General features: G+C 37.2%; 1 protein-coding gene across 2 annotated transcripts in view; it reads left to right on the plus strand.

The window, feature by feature from the left end:
• Positions 1-6,931: 6,931 nt before the first annotated feature.
• Positions 6,932-16,683, plus strand: part of luzp1 (leucine zipper protein 1) — a 56,882-nt gene continuing 47,130 nt past the window's right edge. The window contains exon 1 of one of the 2 annotated variants that reach the window (XM_079833871.1): positions 6,932-7,230. The gene's annotated coding sequence lies outside the window, so the exon portion shown is untranslated. The remainder of the gene's footprint in view (positions 7,231-16,683) is intronic. The other variant, XM_079833872.1, reaches the window with a different exon arrangement.

The raw sequence follows: 16,683 nt of genomic DNA on the forward strand, positions 1-16,683 counted from the left end.
GAGAGCAACCCATTCTTTCACGTAGAGGCAGTCTGCATGCCTAGGTGCTTGATTTTATACACCTTTGGCCATGGAAGTGATTGCAACACCTGAACACACTCATTGTAAGCTCCGTGATTATTTTGCGGAGGAGACAGGGTGGAGATGCATGTATGCACAGTCTTCCGCTGACTGGGTTTTATAGAGGGAATTTAGGCAGAGTCTAGCTTCACTTTCCTGAGTGGCTTCAAAGTGCTCTGTCAGAGATGATAACATGCATAATACATAATTTTCTGGGTGAGTATACATTTGTTCTTCACTCACTGAAAATGAATCAGAATGATCAGGGAATTGACGCCAATCCAATTGAAAAACTTGTTAGTGAATATCGTTCAACTTGTTGGTTTTGCCAAACATTTTTTTGCACAAACTACACATTCTGATTCTGACAATCCTGATTTAATATTTTCAATAATTTTCTATTCATGACATCTTTTTTTTAAATATGATGTTGGAAATAAATTAACGTATATGGCAAAGTTACCCTCTTAACCTAATGTTTGCAACATGCAATAAGAGACAGCCAACTAAGACATATTATCCAGTACAGTATATATTTGAAATAGGCAAAGTTAAATATAAAAAATGCTGTTAAATGGCAAATACATAAATAGGATAATATAATACAGCACAAGTTTTCCAAAAAAGGCAAGTCAAAGCATATGCTGAAAATTATACTTGACTATGGCAGGTGTAACTATTTATAGCTGTTTATAGCATTTTATTTCTGCCATGTGCTTATTCAGGATCACTGCCACTGAAGAAAGAGTAATTTTAACTGCCATCCCCGACAGAGTATGTATGAAGCTTGGACTGTGATAAAGTGAGCCTGGTTCATTAATGGCTCTTATTTTAATTATGTTAAAAGCAACAAACCTGTTCAGGGGCCGTATTCACAAAACATTGTATCTTACCACTGGCACCCCTTTTCCACCAAGGCAGTGCTGGTGCTGGTTCGGAGCCAGAGCCTAGTTTCAAATCGGAGTTCTCCTAAATCGGCAAGTTAGGAGCTACTTTTAGCCTTAAGATGTTTTTTGTGAATATGGCCCCAGATTGCTTGTCTTACCATTATGGGCAGATTTGACCTTTTCATACACCATTCATGTTGTAATAATGATAAATGTATGCCTGGTTCACTGAGTTCACAGAGTGATTTAGTAAATTGCAGCACAAGAATAAAACTTGGCCACCACAGTAGTACTGCTGCTTTCAGAAATAAATACTTTTTTTTCTTTTTGGACCAAAAACGGGATTGTTTGCATTTGGAGTGTATATTAATGTCCTGACTTCTCTATATGAAAATAACAGTCACGCCTTCTCTCTTCACAACATCAATAAAGTGGAGTGAGTTGGTTTTCTAATGATAAACCACTATGCATTGCTTTGAAATGACTCTAATGAAGAGTAAAAAGAATGCAAGCTGAAACAGCATAGTTGCTAAAAATATAATAGTGTTTGTGATTTTGGTGGTTGCTTGCGGGTTGAGGCTGTACACCAGCAATCAAATTCTGCTTTCAGATCCCGCTTTGGAAGTCAACTTTCTACTGGACTGGTGTTTTTTTCAGCAGTGCTTGCACTATTTCTGACAACTATTAAGTGTTTAGGAAATATGTTTAATTTAGCCCTGCAATGTTGCCTTTGGGTTAAATAAAATGTATTTGCTTTGCAACCACAAACTGCATAAAAATTACACAAAAATTACAATAATCAAGATATGACTTTGAATAAAACAACACAGTTAAGGGTACAATATTATAAATTATTATTTGTTACACTATTTCTGGATGGTAATGTTAATGATTTTGTGTGGTATGGTGCAACAATACAATTAAAACTGATTCAAATTAATTACAATTTTAATTAAATGCCATTTAAAACATTTAGAATAATATGAACTATTTGCATGCAGGGAATTGCTTAAATGTTCTTCTTCTGCAACATAGCCTGCCAGTGGAATGGACATGTCACATATTCAGTCAATAGAGAGAATATTGCTGCTGTCATATGTTGTTTTTTATGTGCGTTTTTATATGAATCATTGTAACTGTTTGTTTTACTCACTTTAACTAGGCTATATTCCATTTCACTTATTTACATTGTTCATTTTTGTAACACCTGTATTGATTAGTGCTAAAAAATAAAACTGGGTTTCCGTTATTCCTCAAGCTTCCTCTAGAGCTCGGCGCTGTATGATCCACTCCACTATGGCGGGCGGGAAGGTCCAAAATTAAGACTACTGATTTGTCTTGGGAAATCACTATGCTATAGTGATTTGCTACTGACTTACCCACTGATAAGCCAGCGGTGGATCTGTATAAGCACTTATCTCACATGGCAGACGACTCACTTTCCTCACACAGCGACTGACTCTCCTCACGCAGCGGGCGACTCACTTTCCTCACAAAGCGACTCACTTTCCTCACCAAGCGACTGACTCTCCTCACGCAGCGGGCGACTCACTTTCCTCACCAAGCGACTGACTCTCCTCACGCAGCGGGCGACTCACTTTCCTCACCAAGCGACTGACTCTCCTCACGCAGCGGGCGACTCACTTTCCTCACCAAGCGACTGACTCTCCTCACGCGGCGGGCGACTCACTTTCCTCACCAAGCGACTGACTCTCCTCACGCAGCGGGCGACTCACTTTCCTCACCAAGCGACTGACTCTCCTCACGCAGCGGGCGACTCACTTTCCTCACACAGCGACTGACTCTCCTCACGCAGCGGGCGACTCACTTTCCTCACCAAGCGACTGACTTTCCTTTCCTCACTCTTGTAGGCCTACAATATTATAATAAAATGTATACCCTTTTCAAACACTGTAATGGTGCAATTAGAAATATACATTCATTAAAGTTTATGAAAAGACATGTTACCTCTCAAACATTCATTCTTATTTTTGTAAGTTTGTTTTTTTACAATCTAATAAAAGTTAATCAGAAAAATAGCTGCTTAATTTCTGAATATTGCTTGATCAAGTAGGCTATTGATCTGAACAGTGTTTATAACAAAGTAAAAAATTAAATTAAAAAAAACATGACACTTAGCTACTAATAAAAATAATTGTAGGATATAGGGCCCACAATTTTGAAAAAATGATGAGGAAATATGGCGCCTTGAAATTATCTGCAGCTTGTCAATAAAAAAACGTCTGTCAAACGAAGGAAGGCCGTTGGAGTTTCCAATACTGAATATCTGAATAAATAAAATGAATGCCATAAAATCACGATTTCATGCAGGATCTTGCTACTCTACAAGTGAAAATCAAAAACAATGCCCTTTGTTAAAATAATTGTATAAATAGCCTATATGTATTAATAGGCCTATGTACTATAATTTTATCTCAGACCAATCCAAATAATAAATAAAGTTGGTTTACTTTAAACCATAAAGCTCTAAACGAATTCTAAAATCGTTAAGACGGCATCAGTTAAGCTAGACTATTTAAAGAAGTTAAATATAGGCATTGTTGCCACAGTTACTTTGAAAAAGTAACTTAGTTACTTTACAGATTACTTGATTTTAAAAGTAACTAAGTTACTTTACAGATTACTTGATTTTAAAAGTAACTAAGTTAGATTACAAGTTACTTTATTAGTTACATTCATCAGTTGCCGACAACACCTCTGCAGCCTCAACATAAAAATGACAACCGTTTTTGCCAACACTAAACATAAAACATGTTACACTACACTAAACATAAAACACTAAACATAAAACCCTAAACATGTTAATGAAAAGGTACAAATTACTTTGTTTTTATTAAATACATTTATGAAAAACAATTTATATTTAATTTTTAATTTATATTTATATATGAATGTAAATAATTATATGGGCCTACACAAATAATATAAAATTACAAGATTTATATTTTATTGTAAACGTAATGTGCAGCTCTGTAAAGGGACAACAAATATATGATCGATCCGTGAGAACAATATATTTTTTATTTTTAATAATCTTTAAGTGCACAAAACTATGAAAATATATGAAACGCTTCAAAACAGAGCGGCAACAAAGCGCTTATGCGCATCCCGGGTGCAGAATGATGCGCTTAAAGCAACATGGAATCAGAGTGTGCAGTGCAGCGCGAGTGCACATTGAAGAGTTCACGGCATAAAGAGAAGATGAGCGTCGAGCCCACAAATCCTAGTCTACTATGTAGCCTATCGGTCCAAACATTCACTGATAATTTGTTTCTTCACAGTTTTTAATTCTGGTTATTGTGCGTGTGATGCTAATTAATAGTCCTTGTGTTGTCAGCGAGCACAACATCTTTCAGAAACCGCAAGATAAACTCCAGGAAGATAAATTATTTTATCAACATATCAAGTATTATAACGGGAATATATCATATGGAGTGAGCTTTACCGTGCTGCTGCTGACTGGAACCGAACGCGACGCGCAGTTTGAATGCTGAACGGAGAATGATGGACAGCAACAGCGGAGGAAAGACATTCAGCTATGGAATGGCTTTAGATGACTTTGTAGGCTACTAGCAAATAATAATATACTAATAATGATTGCTGAAGGATAATGTGACAATATATATTTCTGATGATTATTTAATTATCACGACATGCCTAATCTGAGCAAGTGACTGCCTGTCTTGAGTTTTGTCGACAGACGGAGCGGCCGCCTCGTAATTCTCTATGCAGGAAAACCCCTGCTGAGACAAAACAAGAAAGCAAAAATATATATTTTTACTAAGGAAAATGACAAAAAAAAGTAACTCACAGTGACTTGGATAAGTTACTTTAATCTGATTACTGGTTTGGAAATAGTAACGCGTTAGATTACTCGTTACTGGAAAAAGTGGTCAAATTAGAGTAACGCGTTACTGGCATCACTGAATATAGGTTACACAAATAAGTTAAGGTTACAGCTGCATCTGTCTCTAAGAATTTTTTTTTTTAGTATAGTGTTTGATGTTTTTGATAGATTTGATGTTATTGAAGGCTGAAACCAGAATTAATAACTTTGTTTGAATTATCTGAATGCATGCGTTCTCGGCCACGACACACGACTGGCTTGACTGCATGTTAAGGCATTTGTTAAAGATTGTTGTTATTTGACCGAACATTTTACTGTAGCCTACTTTTTATGGATTCTAAAATGTTACATACAGGACAAATGTATGGAGGACCAGCGTACCATGCACTTAAAATAAAATTAAGAATTAATATATCGATTTAATCATTTTTAAAAAATAAAAACTTATATAAATAAATCACTTTTAAATGGACAAATCAATAGTCATATTTAAAGTTGTTTATTTAATTTGTGTTTTTAAATGTAGTTTAATAAAACAATACATTTACAAAAACATTTTAAATGTAGGCTATAAATAAATAGACACATTTAAAACTGTTTATTTAATTAATGTTTTAAAACATATATTAATAAAACAATAAAAAGAGCATTAATATATCGTTTAAATGCACATTTTAAATCGCTTTAAAAAAAAAACCATTTGGAAAAAGCTTTTGTCTCTCTATTTCCCAAGTGTTTTGCCAAACACTTTTCTTTTATTGATCACACATGAACTGACATTTACCAAAAATGTGAGAATGGGTTGTGTTTTATGTCATATTTAATTGTATTACAATGATAATCATATATATATGCACACTTGTTGTCTGACACACATATTAATATGTTTAATATATACATATTATATAATAGCCTATGTATAATATACATACATAAAATAAATATTTTTTAATTTATATCTCGTTTTGTTATAAATATAGAAATTCAGTGAAGATAATCAATGTAGGCCCTACGCATTGCCTGAACCACAGTGGCTATGAATATGTAAACAAATAGCCTAATAATGAAAATATACATAGCGTGCCAATATAAATAGTGACTAACACGACCCATTAACCAGTAGTTACTTCACTGACCTGACCTGCAAAAATCCTGATTTATAAAAAGGTAACATGATCTCTGATCTGACAAAAATCACCACACCCTACATAGCAACTAAGAACCACTATCCACTTAATTGACAAGTTTTCTTAAAATATTAGCCATGTCAGCCATAGGAGGCTACTTGCATAATGTTTTATGCACAATAACAATAGACATAGATATACATAGATGACATGAAAGATGACGGCCTACATTTATTAAATTTATAAATGTAAAAAATGCCATGAAAATCAATTAGGCTACAGAACACTGACTGGAATATTGGTTCAGATTCAGAACAAATTACATTTGTGTCACAAAAATGATAAAGTTTACTGAATGTAGTTTGTTATTGCACCATTACAGTGTTTGAAAAGGGTATACATTTTATTATAATATTGTAGGCCTACAAGAGTGAGGAAAGGAAAGTCAGTCGCTTGGTGAGGAAAGTGAGTCGCCCGCCGCGTGAGGAGAGTCAGTCGCTTGGTGAGGAAAGTGAGTCGCTTTGTGAGGAAAGTGAGTCGCCCGCTGCGTGAGGAGAGTCAGTCGCTGTGTGAGGAAAGTGAGTCGCCCGCCGCGTGAGGAGAGTCAGTCGCTTGGTGAGGAAAGTGACTCGCCCGCTGCGTGAGGAGAGTCAGTCGCTTGGTGAGGAAAGTGACTCGCCCGCTGCGTGAGGAGAGTCAGTCGCTTGGTGAGGAAAGTGAGTCGCCCGCTGCGTGAGGAGAGTCAGTCGCTTGGTGAGGAAAGTGAGTCGCCCGCTGCGTGAGGAGAGTCAGTCGCTGTGTGAGGAAAGTGAGTCGCCCGCCGCGTGAGGTGAGTCAGTCGTCTGCCATGTGAGATAAGTGCTTATACAGATCCACCGCTGGCTTATCAGTGGGTAAGTCAGTAGCAAATCACTATAGCATAGTGATTTCCCAAGACAAATCAGTAGTCTTAATTTTGGACCTTCCCGCCCGCCATACTCCTCGGGCCCGTGGAAGGCGGGACCGTATTAGCCGGGCAGGGCGTTCTTTCTGCGGTCACAGGCGGCGTAGTCTTTCTAGGGGTGGGTCTTTCTTGGCAAAGGAAAACCCACCTTTTTCATTGTTTGGATCTCGAAGGAATGTAATGGTTTGATCTTGCGGAGCAAGGAAGGGGGGTGAGTGAAGGAACTAGCGAGGACCCTGCTGAGAGCTGATCTATTCATCCTCAAAAAGTCAAACGCGGCTGAGTAGATTGTCCTTCCAGAGAGCTACCTCCGAAAATCTCACTAATCTTCTCCTGGTGCTCAAGGTAAGAGAAATTCGAAGCGGTGCTATTAAGCTAGTTTAGTGGAAGGGGAGCTGAAAGGTCGACGCTTGCCCCCAGACACAACTCCAAACTGCGGCAACTTTGCTACCCTCCTCCCCCTCCTGTTCGCTGCAGCGGAGGAGCTCGATACCGGACTGCGGTGATTTTAGTGAAGCTATTTTGTGGCTGATGTAGGACATATAGCCTCGTAGCGATGCGGTTGTAAACTTAACCGGGACTTTCCAAACGACGGATGTTTAGTAGCCGAGCGACAACTGAATGTTCTTATGTTCTCATTCTTATTTTAGGGGGCTGAACCAGAGATTCCCTCAGTATTCAGATTGTAATGTTCTACGTCAGCAGCATCGCACTATGTAGCGAAGTAAAGTTTGCAGTAATAACATTTACGTGGTATCTGCACTTAATTTGTCGCGCGCGTGCGATGTCAAATCGATTTAAATTCCTCGCCACGTAACGTTACACCCGATGTATCCTAGAATATTGTTTTCAAACAGGAAAAGTTGCTTTCTATGAGAACAATACAGCAGAGTACAGGAGATCTTGGGACGGTTAGAGTTTATATAATTTGGTTTTATTTATACATGAAGCAGTTTCCCTGTGCTTAACCATGAACGCGTTTCTTCGTGCGTTTGGACAGAATATTCCAAGAAAGTCCGGGGTGGGACTGTAATTATGAAGTCCATGTTCGCTTGTCAGACATACCGTGTTAAATTTTAATTTCTGTATCGTAACGTGTTGCTTTTTTTGACGCAGTTTGTGTCTCGACTTGCACTACTGTCGGCACGGACGCGAATAGAAAAAGTATTTCAAGCCGTTGCTATTAATGTTGACAGCCGTTATTAGAGATGCGAGCTGCGTTAACACACGATGACAGGCACAATTAAACACGTTTGATGTTTTTTTAACTGAAGCTTAACCTTACATGGCTCATATTTTGGCCTATATTAGAAGTGGAAAGTCCTGTTTTTGCCTTGGCCTAAAAATCTGGTGTTTATTTTTGACTTGTGTGCTGTAAGGGAACGGAGGGATGCCGAGTAGCCTAGAGGTCAGGAAGTTTGAGGCGAGCTCGTTTTGGCAGTCTGTGCATATTGTGGGTTCATGTCCGAGATTATAGACACATACATTTTATTAATTAGAGTCAGTCTTTTTAAGTTTGTCACCAAAAATGTTTGTTCTGATTTGTTTAGTGACTCTTTCTGCAAGCTACGTCGTTACGCCAGTAGGTGGCAGGAAGTGAGTCCCCGCTTCATTTGCATAGCCTACATTGTACGCAAAAAGTATGCCAGATAAGCAGAATGGCTGAATACACGCAGTATTTATGAAACGCTAGCAAAATCACACTTTACTACTTATGTAGCAATTACTTCACTATCACATACCATGGGAGCTGAGGAGTCATAAGATTTGAAATGTAAAAAAAAAAAAAACATTTCGTTTGTTCACAAATACAAAACAATGTCCCAGTTTATTCACTTTGTTCATAAATAAAATGTCCCAGTTCATTTGTAAATGGAAATTAGATTCAATGTTCAAAGCAGTCTTTTTTGATACATATGCACTATATTCTATGCCATTTTGTAGTATAAATGCGATCCTGGACCACAAAACCAGTCATAAGGGTCAATTTTTTTTAATTGAGATTTATACATCATATGAGAGCTGAATTATAAGCTTTCCATTGAAGTAGGCTATTGTTAGGATAGGACAATATTTGGCCGAGAAAATCACCTTTAAATGTGTACAAATGAAGTCCTTTGCATATTACTACCAATAATACTTTTTTATATATTTACAGTAGGAAATATACAAACTATCTTTATTGGACATGATCTTTACTTAATATCCTAATGATTTCTGGAATAATGATGTTTTCCCACAAATATACCCGTGCGACTTATGACTGCATGGTTTTGTGGTCCAGGGTCACAAATAGTGTGGGTAGTGTGTATACACTAAAAATTGCAACAAGAAAAAGTGCACTTCGAATACCCAGATGATGCTCTTATTTAAAGGAGCTATATGTAGAATTCAGAAACCCTTGTTATTAGCAAAACCGGTGGCCGATAAGTGAACTGCAGCCAGCAACGTATTGCTTGCATCATACAACTGAACAGGCTGAAAGTGATTCAAGGCCCCGATATACTCACAGCAAAGTTATTTTTTTGTTCTTTGCATGGAAGTAAAAAGAAGTTAGAAATACCTTTGCAGCGATATGTTGTTGATGTTTAGATAAATTTAAATATGTGAATGCAATTCACCGGCATCATGTTGAATGACACCGCTATGATAGTTTGATTATGAAGTATATTTGAGACTATAGACTATAGATCTGACTAGAGCTGCACGACTGTGGAAAAATTGATTTTGAATTTTTGTTTCAAACAAATCATGATTCTGAAGACAACTAAACAAAATAACATGTAATTTACTAGAGACAAAATGTTAATTCCTGCAGTCTATTGATTCAATGACTCATTCATAAATACTTCACTTGTTTACTGTATGAATTAGCATTTTTAAAACCAATCTCTTGAATGAATAATGCAACAATACATTTTTGCTTGTCGCCACCTGTTGGTGTAACGATGTAATTGACACAATCATTATTTGAAGCGCCATGTTACTTTCTGAAGTTGATTTTGATTCGAAGTTTGAATTTGTAAATTGAAACTTGTGTGATTTAATATGAATATGAACACAGAAATTATACTGTGTGGTTGAAAAGACTGTTTTTGAAGCTGTTTCATACATGACAACTGCTTTCTCTGGGTCAGCGGCAGTGCAAACGCAGATTTGATTGTTCAGGTGTGATTCTGTCAAAGGTTTAAAAGACTTGGGAGAATCGTTGTCGTTTAGGAATGAGATCGTGGCGTTTGAATCGATATCGCGATCTTTTAACGATCAATCGTGCAGCTCTAGATCTGACAATGTGAGACTATCTATATAGTTTGAATCAATCCCTTTTCTCTTTGCATGACACATTGACATTACAGTACAGAATGGCTCTTTCGACATGATCCTGAACATTGTATTCGTTTCATGTCTCATTAAAGGGAAGAGAGGCTTTCGGGAGTAGTGATTGACCGATATTGTTTTTTTTTATAACCGATACCAATGTCGATTATTTGAAGGTTTATGTGCCTTCTTGTTTAAAGTTACATACGGTGACTAGCCTATATTCTGGAGCAACAACCCGGTGAGTTGATGCCCCTCCCCTAACACTATCATAACTAGAGCACATTCGCATCAGTTCGATCACAAGTTACTGTCAGTACCGTTAGTTACTACAGCCTACAACTTACAAAACAAAAATGATGATATCAAGAAGAGGTGGATTAATTTTGTGAACAGCTACCTTGATGGAGAGCTGAGGATCACCACCAACACCTGCCTCTGCAGTGACTTTACACCGGATAGTTTTACAAAGTTTCATCAGAGACAACTGTGATTCACTGATAATCCGCTGCAGAATGGGGCCGAACCGATTATCTCCCGCGCCGGCCTTCATCCTCCCGTCCCGCCGACATCTGGTGCCGTCGTGAACTGTATGTGAGTGTTGTCGTCTTGTGTGCTACTGTGCTTACGGCAGCTTTCCCGCGAGTGGGCGTGGTTTCAGCGCAGACAGCGGACACGCCCCCAACGTTTGAGAGCAGAGAATGCTGCTTATTTTTTCAAGATTTTGATAAGCTATTTTATTTACTTGGCGGATCTTTTTATGATTCAAATTTGGCTGTGTGGTTAATAACATGACTCAGAACACATATTTAATTTTGACTTCACAGGGACTTTCGGGAAACCGATATACCGGTCAATCCCTACTAGGGAGTGTGTGTAAACGCGGTGTCTTTTTGATTTTCCTGGCAAAAACATCCCAAAATCGTCACATAAATATCAGTCTATAGACTTTCATAGACAACCTAGGAAATCAGCTGGGACGGTCTCTTTTTTTTAAAAGTTAGCCTACATTACAAGCTGTTCACACATAAAAAATAGTAAATATATGAAATATAGTCCCTTACATATAGCTCTTAGGCTGCGTTTACACTTGGCATTAACATGCGATCACCGTGATTGGATCAAGCAGATTGGATCATCAGTCAATCAGGACAGCGCGTTTACATTTGTTCACATGCAAGTGGTCGCTGTATCTGGATAACTGATCGGATTTTTGATTCCTGCAAAATATTTAAATGAGGTCTGTAATAGGCCTTTATAGCGTAGTGTAAAACAACTTTCGCTTTAACCTCTATCAATAGGTAGTGCCCATACAGCACTGGATTTTTGTGATGTATTCATATACACTCAATATATACATCTCAAATATAGGGTACTTAATTTACCAGTTTAAGATTTCCAATATTAATCCTGTATGATAAACAAAGAAAAATTTTATTCTGACACGAGAGCCGGCAAGCATTTATATAGGCTACTCTAGGCTACGTGTCACATGCAGAAAATGTCAGAATCTGACAACCTTTTTATTAAAGAAATTATGCAACATTACAGCACATCACAAAGAGCATTAATTAGAATAATTAGAACTAAACAAGGGTAGGCTATGCAGCACATCGTTTATTGATGTACGAGTAAACCTAAAAACTTGCCTTGCATTGCTCTCATTCACTTACTTTCTGATACCGTCTCCAGTCTCAGATCAAAGTTTTTTTAAATAAAGAAATATTTCCAAAGTTGATTATTTAACTGTGTTGACCATGTTAAATGAGTCATATCGTCCAGGTTTAAGTGCTAAGAAAGTAGCGTACAATGCATATTGTTGACAAAACTGGAATATTATTTATAATAAACATGCTGAAGCAATAAATTAATTTGGATCCCACGACTGATTTACACCGGCAGCGCTGACAATGACCTCATTCAGATATTGTTGCACAATTAAAATGAAAGATGGCACAGAGGATATCATGCAAGTGTAAATAACCTGTTTTTAATCATTGTCAAGGTGAAACACGTTTAATTTCTTGTCAAAACTGCGTCCGTCCATTATTTTCCAACAGCCTTTAAGACTGGGCGGGGATTTATATGACGTCGACCTGTGAATGCAGATACGATGGCTGGATTGCGTTTACATTACACTGAGATTCGATCTAGACTACCCGACTACCTCTAGACCAGGACACGCTGATCGAATAGTATTCCGATCAGAAACGCGTTTACACTTGTCTTTTTAATGTGTATGTGGACAACATCCGGATACAGGTCGCTTGTTAATGCCAAGTGTAAATGCAGCCTTACATATAACTAAAGCAAACAAACAAAAAACAACAACAACAACATTTGGAATGTTGGACATTTCACACTCTTAAAGGGTTAGTTCACCCAAAAATGAAAATATTCTATCATTAATAACCATCATGTCGCTCCAAATTAATAATTAAATTGGTGTCTATGGAGGGGTCAGAAAGCTCTCGGATTTTATCAAAAATATCTTAATTTGTGTTCCGAAGATAAACGAAGGTCTTGTGGGTTTGGAACGACATGAGGGTGAGTAATTAATGTCAGAATTTTCATTTTTGGGTGAACTAACCCTTTAACTAGACAGTAGAGTAGTAGTAACTCCTTCAGCGAAGGGGGACGTCTTCATTCAATAGATCCAACCAATGATGTCCACTCAAATGCTATAATTTGCTATAATCGCACTATAGTTAATCTTTAAAGGCAGGAAAGCAGTTGCATGGAAAAGAGAGACTAAAGCGAATTAAATAATAGTTGGTTTGTGAAAGAGTGTATAATTGTTTAATTAATACTCGGATTTGTTTATGAACAAAAAGCTGCTAACACATATATACACACACACACAAGTATGAATTTGTCAGGTAAGCTGCAGTGTTGATGGTTGAGGGGGGGGGGGGGGATGGGAAGCTAACAGAAAAATGAAACACTAAGGACAGAGAACAGCAACCCCCATACAAGCTCCATTACATTAGGCAGGTGGGGCCCATAAAGCAGAGAGGGAAGACGAGTACAGAGAGGACCTGCCATGACCTGTCCCAGGCTCAAATGCAGAGCACTGACGGATTTCCAGTAAATCCTGAGAAACAGCGCCTGTCATAGTGACTCCAGTCCAGAACACTTGTCTATGTGTGTTTAGTATGAACATAAACTAGCCCATTCAACTAAATACCTCTACAGTTACTGGCGCTTGACAGTTTACTTCTTTTAGCTTTAGACTTAGACTATCTTGAATACCCTGGAATTTTATGAGTCAAGATCAAATATTTGCACTTTCCTGTGAGTTGCTTTGATAAAGCAGCATATATGCTTTAATGCTTTAGTTTGAGATGCTTTCAGTGACTGACTAGAGAAGAAAGACGGACAGAGTTTGTGTTGGTTTCTGAATGGAAGTCAAAAAGATTGCCATGGCGAGATTCTGAATTGTCTGGAGTAGGGCTGTACGATTAATCGAAAAATAACCGAAACCGACATTCAGAATCTCTAACCGACGTATTTTTCCCATGTCGGTTATTTCGGTTTTCACGTGACTCCGCCCCATCAGTCACATCAAGTGCAGTTTGAAGGCACACAGAGAGATGCAGGAGCAGTTATCTGTGTTTATAGATGCCCAGAATCACTATAGTAACTGCATGTTTTACACAGTTTATATACAGGTCAGTTAATTGCTGTTCTTATAGCCTACGCGCTGACACACACACACACACACACACACACACACAGAGACGGCGCGCGCAAGCCCCGAAGCCGCTTTCACTTTCGTGCTCATAAAGTTTGTCAAGTAAATGCGTTTAAAGGCTTGCCAGTTTCAACATTTAAAGCGATTGTGAACTATTCAAAAACAACAATACGGAAAACTTCTCCGTTCAGTGCTCAGCTTTTTTCAGTAACACAGAGCCGAGCCGTGTCGCGTCTCTGAAAACGCGCGCGCGCGCGCGCCCTGAAGGCAGACCTCTTTCACCTGCATCCTGGTGAAGCTTTGTCATTTGTATGTGGTTTAAGACCTGCCAGTTTGAACATTAAAGCGAGTTTCGACCATCAGATGTGTATTATGTTGAACTAATGCCTGATATATTTTGACAAACGAACACTCAGACAGAAGCTGTGACTAAAGTAAAGTCACTAAAGTAGCTTAGAAACTCAACCGTTATAGGCATACATTTTAATACCTTTGAAGTAAGTACAAACCACAGCTTCATAATGAATAGAGACGGTATGAGTAATTCACACACACAATCTCTCTCTCATTAATGCATTCAAATAAATGTAATGTAGGCCTACAGTGTTAATTTATCTGTATCTGATGTACAACAAACAGAAATCTGCTCCATAGACAATAACTGCTGAAAGTGAACCGTTTCCTTCAAGTATTTTAAAATCACAATGCACTTTTTCATTAGAAAAAAAAATTCCACCTTTAATGGTAGAAATTATTTACAGTACAAACCTTATCAGTGAACTTACTCAAAAACCTTATGAGGGCAAAAAAAAAAAAGCAAAATAATCGTTCATTAATCGTAATCGAGGTCAAATGTTCAATTAATCGAGGTTTTTGTTTTTGGCCAAATCGTTACAGCCCTAGTCTGGAGTTAAAGCTCATAAAAATGCAATTGAAGTTTAATGTTGCATATTTAAATATATAAAATTAAATATCTATATACACTGCTGCTGCTGCTTAATAGTTTTGTAGACACAGGTGTTTATTTCCCCCTGGATTTTTTTATGAAAAGAAAGTATATTGCATTTATTTTAAATAGAGTATTTTGTAATTTAAAAGTCTTAAAGGCACTGTATGTAAGTTTTGCTGCTAGAGGTCGCTTATTCAATACAATAACAAAAGGCGTAGCCTGGTGACGCCAGGAATAAGCATGCAATCATGGGAGTTGTTGTCTTCACCTCCACAGCCAATGGAAGGCAAACATGTTACTCACAGTAAATCGAGAAAACAAGACTAACTGTGTTGAGCTGGTATATAACAATGATTCGATTTCTGTCAATAAAGGTATCCAAACGTTTGCTCACCTGTCTAATAAAACATGGTTTCCACAGAAGTTAAACCAGAAATCAAGTTTAACACGGATATGACATCATTGACAGGTGACGCAATGACATGGGCCGTTACACTTGTTAATATAGCTGATTTCTCTGGATTCAAACATTGTTGGAAACATTTGGCATAATGTAAGTACACAAGTTAACAAAAAATATAACCTTGTTCTAGTGGTTTTTAAATTAGTATTCATATGTAATAATTTAAATTACAAATTGTGCCTTTAACTGTCACTTGGTCAATTGCGTCCATGGTGAATGAAGGTATTAATTCCTTTAAAAAAGGTTTTGAACAGTAGTGTGCATCCGTGTGGATGTATGTATGTATATATTTATTAGGGATGTCAACGATTATTTTTTAATCATGATTAATCGTGATTAATCGCACACTTATCGTGAAATTAACCATACGCCATTTATCTCATTAATACATTCATTTTGTCATCATTTGCTATATCCATCAAAGTAAACAATCAGAAAAAAATATTTTCTGCAAGCTTCAAGGTTCATTGGAGACTCCAAAAGGACACCAAATAACCAAATATAAGGAGTCCATATAATTCTATTATATAATACATTTAAACACACCTAAGCACTCGTGGAGAAAAGAAAAAAAAAAAACTTACAGAATTCACAGTGTATAGGATGTGTACAGAGCAACAACAACGAGATTGTTTTCATTTTAGACGAGTCAAGCTGCAATACTGAACAGGACCACACGGAGAAGCCAAACAAACTCCTAAATCAACCGCTTTTACATGACTGCATAAACCTACGAAGATTACTAAACACTAGGGATGCACCGAAATGAAAATTCTTGGCCGAAACCGAAAACCGAAAAAGAGGAAACCAAGGCCGAAAACCGAAAACCGAAACACCGAAATAAATTATGCCAATTATTAGTACCATTGCATTTATGGTTATGACTGTTTACTAACTTTACTAAAATCAAGGCATTGTAATTGCATAAATTAATATTAAAGTTTCAAAGAATAAATCAATTACAAATTATGCCAATATTTATTTAGCACATTGCAACAATGCACAGTATAAAATAAAATTCAAACTAAAATGTTTAACTTGACCCCACTCATTTGTGCATTAAATAATAATGTACAGGCCTACAGAAAGATTTTAAAATTAAATGTTCTCTCATAAAAACAAAGTACATTTAGGTCTAGTGCATTTTTAATTTTTCTCTGTAGGACTACTACAAGAAAGTGCATTCAGAACAAGTGCAACTGCTTAAAGATAAAACTATTTTCTCTGTAGGCCTTCAACATAATAGTGTATCAAAGCAAAGACTGCCATAGCCCAAATGTTAACTGTAGAATAGGGGTGTAGCGGAACACAAAACTGACGGTTCGGTACAGAAGTTTTACAAAATGACTTTTTATTTATTTTTATTGGTTTACT

This window comes from Gobio gobio (genome assembly GCF_949357685.1).
Source record: "Gobio gobio genome assembly, chromosome: 13".
NCBI classification, from domain to species: Eukaryota; Metazoa; Chordata; class Actinopteri; order Cypriniformes; family Gobionidae; genus Gobio; species Gobio gobio.